Source organism: Xiphophorus maculatus, chromosome 19 (assembly GCF_002775205.1).
Source record: "Xiphophorus maculatus strain JP 163 A chromosome 19, X_maculatus-5.0-male, whole genome shotgun sequence".
Taxonomy (NCBI): Eukaryota; Metazoa; Chordata; class Actinopteri; order Cyprinodontiformes; family Poeciliidae; genus Xiphophorus; species Xiphophorus maculatus.
The window spans coordinates 18,369,061-18,382,039 of NC_036461.1; the positions used below are offsets into that span (position 1 = coordinate 18,369,061).

The 12,979-nt window shown below is 41.2% G+C and overlaps 1 protein-coding gene across 2 annotated transcripts in view; it reads left to right on the forward strand.

Moving 5' to 3' along the window:
* The window catches only part of fndc3b (fibronectin type III domain containing 3B), a 110,199-nt gene that overhangs the window by 41,040 nt on the left and 56,180 nt on the right, over nt 1-12,979 (forward strand). The gene's annotated exons all lie outside the window — the stretch shown is intronic.

The window sequence follows — 12,979 nt, forward strand, 5'->3', positions numbered from 1 at the left end:
AGAAGATTAAATGAATTGGAAAATTTGCAAAACTCAAAATGCAAAAGTTTCATTTGGGTTTTGCAGCGTGAAAAGGAAAAAGTCTGGCAAAAAAAAAAAGTAGAGGTTTACTATCTTAGTAGGTCTTACTTCATCCCTTCATCCTGAGGAAGTTCAGTGAAGTCACATCAGGTCATTGTGGCTAAAGCAATGTGGTGAAAAGTGGCTGTCAAAAATAATTCTTTTTCAATTTCTTTTTCAATTTCTTCTCCAATTTAAAACAAAAGTATTTAAAAAAAATGCCAGTATTTGATTAAAACTACTCGTCTTCTGTCCCACTACTCGCATAGACCAAACATTAAATGACCAGTTTTTAGTCAAAATGTAAATCTTGAACATAGTTAGTACAATGTTGCTTTAAATGCTGACCTTTTAAAAAAACAAAGCAGTGTATTAAAGCAATAAACAGGGTTACAACTTTTGACTCATTGTTAGCCTGAAATTAGTTAACCCAGCATTTTGGTGAAAGAAACAACCCTGCAGGTTTCATGTGTAGTGTAGCTTTCTAAGGTTACCTAGGTAAATTCTTTGTCGCTTTAAGCTTCCATCCCGTGCATAAGTGGTTATCATGTGGGATTAATAAATATTTTAATCCTACATCCTAATATTTTTTAAGATGGGTTTAGACACTATTGGAAAAGAAAGAGATCTCAAAATATAGTCTAAGCCAGACAGTCCTGTGAGGGATTTACCTACAAAGGAGTTACCTACAACATTGTATGCCCTGCAGGCAACCGTAAAGCAGGTTACAGAGGTGTGTTTAGCATATGGGTCTTAATTTTGTGCTATGTCTCATTGCATCTGGGAAACTGGTTGCCAGGGGAGAGGACTCTCACTGCAGGTGGTGTGTAATGGAATGTGATCCCTCTGGGCACACATTTTGTGTTTGGATGTGTGCTTTTGTGTGGCGTACCTGCTCCCTTTTTCTTTCCTCCACCCTCGACATTCTCCGCTCAAAAGAAACAAAAGAAAATGGAGCGGATTGGTTTGGTTCAGCTGGCACAAGGCAGTTAAAACATTGACTTCAGTGTGTGTGCGTGCGTGTGCGCATGAGGTGGAGAGAGTTGATTGTTGTATGCCCTGCCCAGTGCTCAGTTATAAACTCAATGCCCTCACAAAGTAGGCCATGAGGAGGCAGACTAAGGAAAAGAGGATGGAAGTAGCAGAGTTAAAATAAAATGCAGGAATCAAGTTAATGAATATGGTTTGAAAGAAGTAGAAGACGAATAAAAGAACTAGGAGCTGCATGTCTGATCGTGCCATGCATTCTGGATGAGGCCTCTTCTTTTATGCAATGACCCCAGCTACCTCTGTAGCTGCTGCTGCCGCTGCTACTGAGTTGATCTACTTTTCCAGCTCATACTTGCTGTTCTGACTGGCCCACTTGGGCAACCTGGGAATGGGAGTGGTTTGAGCGGGTAGAAATGGATGACTGGAACTCTTGAGAATACAGTAAGACTGTGTGAAAGTGTTTGTGAGCAGCAGCTGTGTAGAGGAGGTAGCTTACAGAAGTTTTTTTTTTTTCCAGACAGACAGAGGCAGAAAGAACGATCTTTTCCAAGAATGAAATTCTTGGCACTCCTGCGAAGCTCAGGGTACAGCTGGAGCCGTTCCCCTTCTCTCCATTCTCGCTGCCTCCTCGTTCAGTTCTCTGGCCATCCTTCTCTACTTCCTCCCTTGCTTCCTGGTCCCCCCCTTTTTTTCTTCAAATGTAAAAATGTTCCATAATTTTTAGACTTACCTTCAATTGTTTTTTGTTTTTTTGTCTTCTAACAGATCTGCATGTTTCTCTCACAGTACCTTGCAAAGGTAGTCATGCCCCTTAAACTTTTCCACATTTTGTCTTGTTACAACCGCACACTTTAATGTCTTTTTTGGGATTTTATATTTCACACCAATATAAAGAACTGCATAATTGTGACTTAATAAGCAAATTAAAAGAAAAAAAGAGACTAAAAGTGTTGGGTTCATTTGTTTCCCAGTCCACGTGAGTGTTTTCGGGACTCTTGCTGTCAGTTTTTTTTTTTTTTTTTTGCAGATTCTTCTTTGCTATATAATGCAAGCTCAAGCAGACTGCATAGAGAAGAAGCAGGGGACTGTCTAATTTCACTTATCAATTGATTTTTGAACTGGACTTTCACAGGGCTATTCAAGAATATCAATATCCTCTGATCTAGATCGCTCCAAGGTAGCTTTGGCTGCATGTTGAGGTGGTAGGTGACCCTCCAGGCTTGTCTTAGGCCTTTTGCAGCTTCTAACACATTTTTCTCCAGGATTTCCCTCTATTTAGCTCCAACCATCTGACTGATATCACCAAAGCTCCCTCTTTTCAGTTGCTATTTGCAGTTTAGTGATTGTATTTGTGGAGTTATGGGCTAACAGCTGTCCTGTCAACAGATTCTTTCTTCTGAGCTTTGGATTAAGACCTAACCCCTCCTTACACACTGCCACAGTTTCATCTCTGACCTGTCTGCTGTATTCCCTGGTCTTTGTGATGCTCTTTGTTCACTGATGTTTTCTAACAAATTTGCAAGGCATTTAAGCACAGCTAAATCTATACTGAGGTTTAGTTACACACAGAAGAACTCTTAACAATTTGGTGAGTGCTGAAGGCAATTTGTTGCACTTTGACGTTTAACATCAGAGGAAAGTGGAGCAGAATATAAACGTATGTCACATAAGGCATGCTTCAGGGCTGCACTTTAGGCAAATATGCAAAAGTGATACCACTTATCTGAGGACTTTTCCTCAGATAACTATCGGTAACGTATCGGTTACCGATAGCTAACCAATATGTAGCTATCGGTTAGCTACATATTCTTGACTCCTTTCTATCTTTCTAATCATTTTAATGTCCCAGTGTTTGTGATCTTCACCTTCTGGCCTCTTTAACAAATACAAAACAGTTGTGGGCATCAAAGAGGGTGAAAGTCTGTTCAGCAACTGAAATGCCGTATAATTATTTGTGTGAAGAATATCAATGCATGTCACTTTAAATATATCCAATAAAATATTGGCCCTTTGTGATTTCAATATTGGATGCATGGACATTGATCGGTGATTTCAATATTGGATGCATGGACATTGCAGTGACAACTGTGATTCTGCATGTTGTACAATCCCAATATTTCTTTCCATTTCACAGTTTTAGCCACATTGTGCTGGTTTGTCACAGAGCATACTGCCATTTTGCAGGTCACTATTAACTCATTTTAATATTTTGCTTCAAATCAGGTTGCTATATTTACTATAAGGATTAGATTATTCCCACGTCAAATTTCAAATGCTTTGAAGAGGAGTTTGCTGTCAAAATGTGACAGAGTTCCTCTGCACAGCTTCAAGTTCCACAAGACATTGTTTACATCATTTGTGTTAGAGTTTCATAGGGAAGCCCCACTTCTTTTTTTTTTTTTTGCCCTCCTTGATCAAATGGGATGCATGTTTCAGTAAGGGCCAAGAGAGGTCAAGGAATAACCTGAGACAACGGTGTCTCTTCTGCTCATACACAGTGTCCACCACATCTGTTCCCGTATAAACCTTTTTCGCAATCACACACATATTGCAGAGGCAGAAATAGAATTTCAAGGGTTTGAGGGAAAGTCCCTGCTAATCTAGCCTTTCCAGCCCTCTTTCTGCCTTTCCACTGACGTACGCATAACTTCTCCATTTCTTTTCTCTTCTCCCTCCTTATCAGCGCACACTCTTTCCCCGCAGCTCTCTGTGGTGGACACAAACTTGTTACTGTTCAGACTGTGACTCACAATCCAGGAATGCCCCATATTAACATGTGGAGAGATAGGAGAGAAGCATGTTGAATGGCAGAGGACAGGGCGGGAGGGGGAAGGAAGTACAGCTGCGGTCCAAACCGGGACGTTGGTTTTGGGTGGTGGTGGAGGGGGGTAAGGTGGGGGCATTGTGGATTTAAGGGGAGATCGGTGTAATATCAGGAAAGTGTTTCATGACTCCGAGTTTGTTTATAACCCAACAGCTGTTGCACGTCTTCTCTTTCTCCCGCTCTCTTCTCTCGTAGACATGCAGAGTTAATAAGGGAATGGACACAATGAGTCACAAGTGTCTGACTTGTGTATCTTTGTGTATTTAATTGCACGCTTTTGTGTGTGTGTCGGTGTGTGTTGCGTGAATTTGCATATTTGCGAAGTAGAGTACAGTATGCTGTATCCATGTTGCCGGTGTAGGTTGGATGCCATTCCCAAAACAAGCCTATCTGCAGGCTTCAGAACAGAGTCATTGGGTAATGTTAGAAAAGAACAGCGGGGGCAAGAACACGACTTGTTATGTCTGGAAGTGAATCTGCTCCGAACTTTGATGTTTTAAGCCGAGGTGACCGTGGTTTATGTCAGCGCAACCGTTGAAATGTCGCCGTGTTCTGCAATCGGATGGGCCACCGTGTGCTTTCATGTCAGCGGGGCGCTCAAAGAGTTTCGGCAACATGTGGCCAGGTGTGTGCAACTGGAAATCTGTTTCTGGTCTTGTTGCAAGAATTTCTGTGCGTGCCTTCGACTGCCCGTGACTATGTGCACAGCTGTTGGGCTGTGTGTTTGTACATGTTTAGGATTTTGAGAACAAAGCGCGGCTGGGTTCAGTGTCCCTCCAGACGTTACGTTGCTGTTTTCTGGAGCAGGCCCAGCAGTAGAAGTAGGTCGCCCGACGGCACCCCTCCTTTGGGTGGGGGAAAACCAAAGAGGGATCTGGGTTGGGTGGAGGTATGGGCTGGCAACCATACACACTAGACAGACCATGGACTGCAGTCTTAAAGACTACTCACACACAGATCAGGACAGGATAAGATGTTGCAGATACCAGAATAAAGTAGCATTTGTTTGTTGTAATGTCAGGAAAATAAAACCTAATTAGGTTTGGACCTTGAATTGAAAAGAAATATATAAATGGATGCACAGAAGTTATAGACCCGCTGAAAAACAAGTCTTCTATTTCTTTTCTTTTTACTTTCAGAATGGCAATGTTCTCCTTTTCCTCTGTTATGAATTTAAATTACATCATGAATCAAATAATGTATTAAGTAAATATAGCAGTTTTAGTAAATTTTGGCTAATGTTGAAAAGGGATTAAAAAAACCCTGAAAAGATTCTAATTGCCTTCATTTGAAGACATCGAAACTTAAACATTGTCTTATTTTTTTAAACAATAAAATAGAAAATGTAAAGCAAGAATTATAGAGGCCAACGGGATACTCCTGCCTGGGACACATTTAAAGGGGACGGCTGAGTAACATTTCAAAGCTTTAACATATAGCTGCAGTTACTAGACAGTGAAAACTGAATATCACATGGTATATAGTATAATAAATTAGCTCTGCGATGGACTGGTGACCGGTCTAGGGTGTACCCCGCCTCTCACCTGCTGACTCCTGGAGATTGGCACCAGCACCCTTGCGACCCCACCAGGGATAAGCGTCTTCTCTGCCATAAGTGGACTGATGGATGGACAATGAATTAAGAACATAAAGTAGAAGACCTGTTGACAGAGTAATAAGCGTAAAAAAAAGGACTGCAAAATAATAAAACATCCATCCTTCTGGTATAGAATATATACCATTTTTGAAAAATAATGGATGTTCTTGCACAAATTTTTCAAACCTATGAATTTACATAAATCTCTGGAGCTCTGGTATTTTAATACATATAATTTTGGATCAGTTGGTTTCATGTATCTGTTGTAGCTGAATTAAAAAGCTGATAAATGCTCTTCCTATTTTTGTTAAATTAGGACAAAAATGGAACTTTGACTTTATTTTAAACCGAACCCTAGATGTTTTTGTGGCTTGAGATTTTCATCTCTGATGACCTGCAGCACGTAGCTCAGTGTGTCAGTCTTGCATCTACTCATATTTATTGTATTATATTGTTTTTATCAAGTCATTACTTCTTTTTTTTGTCTTCTGTACATAAAAGGCAGAGCCAGATGCCAGGAAAACACATCTGATTTCTACAAGCCACGCTCAGCAAACACTTCCTTGTGTCATGCTGATGTCAGATGCTGCTGATGTCATCATACAGTTTATAACTTCATCAGCTGGCTTGACTGATAAGACTTTCCTTGAGGCACTGTACATGCAATTTTGAGCTTAGAGGCTTATAGCGGAACGGCTCACTCATCTCAAGGAATGTGTTTACACACACCTGCATACACACACACACACACACACACACACACAATAAAAACCGGTTTTTAAGCTCTGCGATCCTTAAGCTTGACCAACCTGCTCAAATAACTGTTGAATAAAACACAAGTTCAGATTCAGGTACATGTTATATGTATGTTGTAACATGTTATGAAAATATGATGTGTTGGTCCTAAATAGGCATTGGTGTCTTAGATTCTTACAGTAATCTTAATTATTACAGTTATAGTGTTATCTATAGCTAAAACAGCTGAATTAAACAGACTTTTAGCTCTCTTCCAGCTGATCAGCAGTGCACATCAGTATGTGGGTCTCTGTGTCTCACAAAGCCACAAAAAACCTCAACACTCTTCTCTGTCTTCAAATTAGAAGGACTAAGTTTTTAAAATCAGTTTAAAACCTCGGTATAACTTCATCCTGTCAAACAGCCTGTGCCTGGTTCATATATGACTAATTCCTATGGCAAAACATGACAAGTTTTTATGTCATGCTGCGTAAAGCTTGCTATCTGTACTTTTAAAACATCACCTGTTTTAAAAGTGATGGGTGGGGCTTTTGTAGTATTCCCACCTTGATTGTTCATATTATACACAAGTATAAATTGTTAAAGAGTTGAATTTGTGTTTGTTTCAAGTGAGGGGAAAAAAGGCTTCCGCCTCATTTCAGCCAGCTAACCAGCAGTGTGCAGGAAAAGGAGGGAACAGCCAGAGGAAATTTTTCTCTGGCATCCAGTCAAACAGAATTTGAACTGCAGAAACGGAAATTTTCCTGCAGTTTCAGAACCCGTTTCTGTGCATGTGGACTGATGTGAACCTAATTGTGCATCATTCTGCAGCGAATTGGTGCCATGAGAATAATGGACTGAAGGCAGGGTGGTGCAGGAAGACTAGACTTCCTCCTTGATCACCAAGCCCCACCCTGCTTACAAGGTGGGGGGGGAGATGTTTGACTCACTGGAGATGAACTTCTGGGCGGTGTGATGTGTGTTTCTTTGCCCATGCGACATGCAGCACAAGCTGTGTGTGTATTTATAGCCCTCTGTGCTATTTTTAAGTTGTTTCCCACATTTCCTGCTTAACCACATTATCTCTCCTTTTTATTTGCTTCCTTTTCTGTCTTAGACTTTCCATCATGCTCCACATCATAGTTACTTAAGTGATGCTGAAATATGTTTGTTTAAGGCATTTATCTGAAATGCAACCATACACTCTAAAGAGAATGGCCTATGTGGAGTGGTACCATACTTATGTGTGTAGGTGTGTGTGTGTGTGTGTGTGTATGTTGGCCTGACTGTAGAGGAAACTGTCGTGGGAGTGTCTTGCTCTCAGAGCTCCAAGGACAGATAACATTACCCTGCTTATGCTTACATAACTTCCAGGCAACGCCACGTCACAACTGACCCAGACACACACACATACACACACCCCGCATGCATGGATAGTGCAAAAAGAGATAAATTAACGGTTCAAACTCATATGTATCGGTATTTTAATTCCTTTTTACTCTGTTCCTTTTTACTCTTGACACCAAGTCAAGTTGGTGTGTATGTAGGTCAGCTGGCTAACAGGCTCCGTTGGTTGGATACCAACGCCCCGCACATACAAACGCTCACACATGCTTTCCCAGGAGGGTTTGTGTTTCCTTCCAATGTGTTGACCACATGTGCATGGATGAGGGGAATGATCGGAAAGAAGGAAAGAAAGCAAACAAGCAAGAAAGAAAGAAAGAAAGAAAAAAGCGCTTCTCCTCTTTGGGGCGCCACTGGAGCAGCGATTCACACACTTGCCCTAAATTTACAGCGGTCTTGACTGATCTATAGATGAGGATGAATGCCTGCGTTTAAGCTGTTGCATTTTTAGGGATGTAAGTAATAGGGTGTGTGTGTGTGGCCTCTCTTTCTGGGTTTGATGGTGTGTTTTGTTTTCTTGGGGCCCTAACACAGCTGTCTTTGACAGCTGCATCATGAGAAACATCTGAACTGTTGCATCATCTCCTCTCTGTCTCCGTCTCCCTCTCTGCGTACGGATGGATGTATGGGCAGCTGGACAAAATCACAAGCTGGTCTCCTTGGCTGGCCCTTATTTTTTTGTGGATGGGCCAGTTCAGGAGCAGCGTAGCTGTGAGTTTGCGTGTTTATGCCTGTGTGTGGCAAAGCGTGAGGCGGGTTGTTTACCGTAGATTCATGTGTTTATTTCTCGTGTAAACTTTTAGTAACACAGGTCAAACATTCAGAGGTGAGACTCCAGCATAATTTATTAGCACTGTAAGAGACATGCTGTGTTATCTTTTACCAGGAAAAAGAAGCAGGTTTTCTGCAACACATGATTTTCTGTTTTGCTGACGAAAAAGAAAACTCCTATGCTTTACAGTTTCAGAGTAGCCTCCCATAAAACACCTGAGGAAACACCTGTTTCCTCTGCTCCACCCTGAGATTTACTGTTTCTGTCTTTTTTTTTTGACACCAAACAAAAAATACTAAGCTATTCTTCTTGCCATTTTTCTGGTCTTTCACTTCTCTTAGGACAGTGACTCATGTTGGGGAAATAAATCTGTTCATATCATGTCATTCAGCTATGGCTGAAAAAACTAAGTACACATTAAGATTCAATAACTTGTAGAATGAACTCTCTGCAGTGGGATTCTTTATGACTTTATTAACCCCACAGCTTTGTGAAGAAATTCTGATCAAGTATTTTTTTTCGACAACTTGCTTTCATTTTAGCGAGGTTTGTGAATTTGGACTTTGACTGGGCCATGGCAGCATCTTAAGTCTTGCCTTCTTAATCCATTTTATTGTAGATTTGCTGCTGTTTTTCATAATCCAGTTTTGGTCACGCTTTAGCAGTCGGACACACGGCCTCACATTTGACACTAGAATCTTCAGCACACAGAGGATCCATTAAGGTGCCCAGGTTCCCGTGAATCAAGCCCAAATCATTACACCTCCACCACCGTGCTCAACGGTCGGTATTGAATTCCTATTGCTGATGTGATATAAATGGAATAGGCCTAAACATCACAACATTTTGTATTGTCATGAACTTTAACATTAAACATTTGACTTTTATTGTGAATCCCGACTGTATTGAAACTAAATTGAAACTGAACAGAATTAACATGCCAACTGAGGTCTGTCGAGTCTGATGAGTCTTTTTCAAGATTTTCAAAGTGATTCCAAATGTCTTTTGCTTAGAAACGATCTTTCTCACCTTCCCTGAATGTTGGACGATGTTAATTTCTTGACCAATAGACTTCACCAAAGGACAACAGATAAAGATTTGCTATAGACTGAGGTTTATCAAGACGCAAGCTCTTTAAAGGTCAAAAAAGTGGGGACTGACTACTTTGTGTTGATCATGTAAAATCAGAGATTCTGAAATTTACAGCTGACTTACGAAGTTTTGACTTGCAAATTACAGTTGTAACTGATTCCGATTTCTCTTTAAGAAATATCGGGATATATTTGAGTACAGGCAGCATCCTGTTTTGTGAGGCAGGAGTCCTTGTAAAACGATATCTTAATTTTAAGTCCTTTGAATTGTCTTGTTGCTGAAAATGTGCTATATAAATAAAATTATCTTACCTTACCTTACGTACCTTACCTTAATGTTATTTTCTGAAAAATAACAGATACAATTTTAAACTGGCCACAGAATCCTGCATTAGTGATTAACTCAACCAACACAGCTTGCACAAAAACAGCAGTATCTCTTAGGGAACATAGGTCTTTACTTGAACTCTTTTATTTCCACTTAGTTGCCAGCATGTTCCAATCCAACATGATAGACTGAGGTAAAACGCTCTAAAGCATTAAATAAAGCTATAATGTCTTTGGCAGATAGCAGGTGCTTCCTGCTATCTGTTGGAAGCGTTCTTCTTCATCAATCTTTCTCTTCGCAGTCTGGGTGAACCACTGACTTGTCTAGACATGTATTTTCCTTTCTTTAAATAGCTTCCAACAGCTTCCTCTGACTCTTAGCACCTTACTGATACAGAAAACAGTCTTGTCCCAGTACTTTAACAGAGCCAGTATGCATCAGTACGCAGTACCAGCACTTCTAAAGTTGACCTCTTAGGGTACCGGAACTTTTTTCCAGCATACATTTCCAGCATAGACTTTTTCCGGTGTTATTTGAGTTTTTGTTTCCCCATCAATAATGTGTTACTGCTGCAACTCCGCATCACCCAGGTGGCAAAAAGAAAAAAAAAAAAATAACGCATGTTCATTGCAAGCTCGCTCCCTTTCTGTACACATAGCGACTACGGAAAGTGCTCCATGAATTGCCTTATGTGATGGGACTGAAAGTCTATAGTGATGTGCATATGATCTTGGGTGTGTAGTTAATAAAAATGGCTCCATTAAGCTATGATTTTGGTCCTTTGAATTTGATTTAGAACCAGCTTTGTTCGTTAAGATATTTATACAATAAAACTACTGATCTATATAAAAATTCACATATTTTCCTGTCCCATATTTGCAAGATATCAAAACATTGTCTTCCTCCACACCACATCAAGAGCATGACCTGATAGCACTTGGCATTTTGCCTTCTCTGATAGGAAAACTTGATTTTTGCGATTATAAAGCTGAAAAACTAAAAATCTTATATATATATTTTTTTGTGGTGCAGTTTGTGGTTGTAAAGGGACACAATCCCAAAAACTTCAAGTGGTGTGAATGAGTTTGCAAGGTGTTGCATATATTTATGTGCTAGAATGGTCAGATTGCAAAGGCTGCTGCCCAGACAATTTCACATTACATTGTGCCACATGCACCACCTGACCTCATTCTCATCCTCTTCCTCTGTTCTAACTGCTCCAGCAGTCGGAAGTGGAAGAAGCAACAGATGGTAGATGAGTGCGCCGCGAAGTGGGAGTGGGGGGGAGGTGGTGGAACTCCGTTGTCTGGGATTCCAGCAGGATTAAGCAGAGGAAGCCACGACTTTATTTGTGGTGCTTTAGAGGGTAAAGCTGGAGACGAGACCCCGAAGGTGACGTTATCGCACACACTAGATCCCTCGCACATGCAGGGGTGCACACACAGCACACACACAGTACAACTCTGCTGAGCTTTTCTAAACACAAGTCTCAATATTGTGCGGCTTACAGCAGTGTATGAGGAGTAGCGGGACAAAGAGTGTCTTGTACTTTAGGGATGGGTTAGTGGGGTGGGGGGAGTAGTTAGGCCTGCTGGGTCCAGTCCTGGGGGCCAAAAATGGGAATTTTCTGTGAGTATATATACATCTGCGTGCGTGTGTGTGTGTGTGTGTGTGCGTGAACTGAGGAATGCTGCTGTTTGCTGAGTGAAGAGCATGGAGGCAGGAGAGACTGTCTAAACATACGTCTGTTTGCTAAGAATGTGTGTGTCTGAGAGACGGTAACTGTGAGAGTATGTGTGAGCAATGGGGAAAGTGTGCTGTGAGCAGCAATGGAAAGCGGTTTGTAGGGACTGTGTGTGTGTGGGGGTGTGCGCGCTGTGTGTGCTCTCTCTGCTATGACCTTCTTCTCAATGAGCACTTTCATATCCAGTCCTGCTCCCCATGGTAAGGAAGCAGACGGCGTTGAATGAGGTCTGTCTCTGACTACCTGCAACCTACTCACTGCACCCAGCACTGGCCCACACTGCAGACTTTACTCATGTTGTGTTTGCATGGGTGTTTACTGCACCATTACCTGTTTGTGTGGTCAGGAAGGGAAGGAATAGAAAGGGAGCGGGGACACTGGCGGAAAGGGAGGAGGAAAGAAGACGGCCATCAAAGGGGGAATGTGGAAAAGATGAATTATAGGAGGAATGAAGTGAGGGGATGACGGATGTGAGTAATAGCTGGAGTAAAAGAGGGAGATTCACATAGTAGTGGTTAAAAAAATGGGATTTAATGTAGGATCGAGTGAGTAAGAGCAGTAACTGATGTAACTGAGGTGTTGGAGTCACTTGGGAGGAAATGAGTAAAGGACCATGGAGGAAGTTTGTGGCAGTCACTTCATCTAAATAAATTTCTAAAACTCTTCATATCATAGCTTTTTTTCACAAGAATTTAGACTGAACAGATCTTTTGTGTACTTTTGATTTTTTTAAAACCCTTTAAATTAGATCAGGTGGTGGAAATCCTTTAACACGTGTCTACTCGGGCAGAAAATATCGTCGTGCTTTCATGCTTGTGCGTGAGTGTTTGCAGTTTGCCAGGGCCTCCTCTGCATGTGCACCTCCGCTGGGTGATTTATTCTAAGGCCAGGTCTGCTTCCAGCTGTCCCCAAGGGGTCCCGATGACTTTAACAGCCGCAGACCTCCATCACGGAAAGGCAGAGAAGGAGAGAGATGGGGAGGTTTTTTGGAGAAGGGAGATACGGACAGTGGAAAAGTCAACATCAATTTTCAGTCTGCTAATTCTATTTAGAATATTTATGCTTCGCTTTCATGGGAAAGGTCAAAATTTTATCTTACAAGGAAAGTGTGCAACCCTGTGTTTGTCTCATAAAATAAGGCTGCCGTTTCTACCGAAGATGTCAAAAAACTTTTACTTGGTCTTATTTCGTAATGTCACAGTCACAAATTGTGAAGAGAAATAAAAATTACAGATACGCTTACCTTTTAAACTTAAACAAAAAAATAAAATAAAATGCTGGATGTGTGGTGGTGGCCACGTCTAGGTGTGAAGATCCATTTTCTTCGGGGGGAAAAAGAAGCTGCTCAGAATTAACGGAAAGATGGATGGTGTTAAATACAACAGGTCCAGCATGTGTTGGATTGGTTCACATTACATAATATGTATGTCTTTA